The following is a 1,956-nucleotide window of genomic DNA, read 5'->3' as shown; positions in this document are numbered from 1 at the left end:
AGTGCGATATCTTCAAAATCGCCTGTGGGCGATCAGATAAATAGCTGCACAGTTCCACGCGAGTATTTCCCGTGAAAACGATGATGAAGGCAACTTTCAAGAGCGTCTCATTGAGAAATTACAAACATTTGTGCGATCATTTCCCCGTTGCACTTTGATAAAGGAGCGTGCAAATGTAGCAGCAGTAGCAGTATCATCTCCTCATCCGGGGAGTACTTCTTCTTTGTTTTGATTTCCTTACAGTCTGTGTTTCCAATTTCCGTATCACAATGCTGCTCTCTCTCTCTCTCTCTCTCTGCCTCCTAGATGATACCGTCAATATTGTGCATGTTTGTCAACTGCTTTTAAAGGGACACTGTGTGACATTTTTAATTGTTTATTTCCAGAATTCATGCTGCCCATTCACTAATGTTACCTTTTTCATGAATACCACCAGCATCAAATTCTAAGTATTCATTATGACTGGGAAAATTGCACTTTTCATACATGAAAAGGGGGATCTTCTCCATGGTCCGCCATTTTGAATTTCCAAAAATAGCCGTTTTTAGCTGCAAAAATGACTGTGACCATACTAGAAAATATTTGTTTATTACTTAGTAAACTTTCATGTAAAGATCAAATTTGGCAATAGTCAGCCCAGTTTCAATGAGCAGCATAGTTGCAGTACCTTTTTTGACCATTTCCTGCACAGTGTCCCTTAAAAGAAAGCATGTGCAGTCGGTCGCATGCCGTGGCGTGCGTAATTTAAGGCCCGCGGCATGCGTATCGAGGGCTTTAGGAGCTTGGTGAGCACAATCGGCTGCCTGCCCAGCCTGGTGAAAAGATGCTTCCAAAGGGTTACGAGATGAACTTTGAGAGGAGGGATCATGGTGCAGTCAAGAAAACACGGTAGAAAAGCATTGCCTCTTTCTGTACCATATTAAGTGGTTCAATTGGCTTTTGTAAGGCAGAGGAGTTTACTCAGAGTGGAGCCTATCTCAGCATATTGGATTACTATAAATTGTTTTGTGACAGAAGGTTTACCTCCGGCTGACTGGATATTCTCAGCTCTAACAGTACATAGACCTACCCTTTGTTGCACTCTTGCAAATTCACATAATCAGGTCTATTTAATTACATTGCACATTTAAAATGTAGGAGCTGGTCCATAGTTATGGATGAAGTTGACCCTTAAAGGACAAAGGCTGTGAATTCATCCATCTGTGTGATTACCCCTCCATCACAAGCGTTCATTATCTCCTTCTTGCAAATGCACACGCACGCACGCACGCACGTGCGCACGCACACACACACACACACACACACACACACACACACACACACACACACACACACACACACACACACACACACACACACACACACACACACACACACACACACACACACACACACACACACACACACACACAGACAGACAGAGCATATGACTCAAGCTTTATCCCTCAACATGTCTTACCTGTAGACACAGATTGTGACAAAAAAGCATCAGAAACTATCAAAAGATAACTCATTGTGCATATTGCAGGTGAGACATTACATACCGGTGTTGAATTTCTCCAAACAGTGTTGAATTAACACTGCAAATATTGCTGTGCATGTAGAGGCAGGGTAGCACTGAGACAGATGATGCCAACCTGGGCTGTAACAATATTGTATCGAACCGAGAAATCGCGATACACAGAATTACGATACTATATGATACAAGGAGGCAGTATCATGATAGGCCCTTTCAAAGTTTCGTTGCCCAGCAAACTTTTAAAAAATATTTCATTTCATTTATTTAAACTCGAAGAATCATTGAGAGCCCAGCCCTCATTTACAATGATGTCGAGTAACAAACAATTACACATATAAAATCATATATATATACAACATACACAATGCAACATAAATCATATAAGAGGTAAAAACTAAGACAAACTATGAATTAAAAATTATGAGTTAAAACAAGTA

Source organism: Engraulis encrasicolus, chromosome 11 (genome assembly GCF_034702125.1).
Source record: "Engraulis encrasicolus isolate BLACKSEA-1 chromosome 11, IST_EnEncr_1.0, whole genome shotgun sequence".
NCBI classification, from domain to species: Eukaryota; Metazoa; Chordata; class Actinopteri; order Clupeiformes; family Engraulidae; genus Engraulis; species Engraulis encrasicolus.
This window is presented reverse-complemented; position numbering follows the sequence as displayed.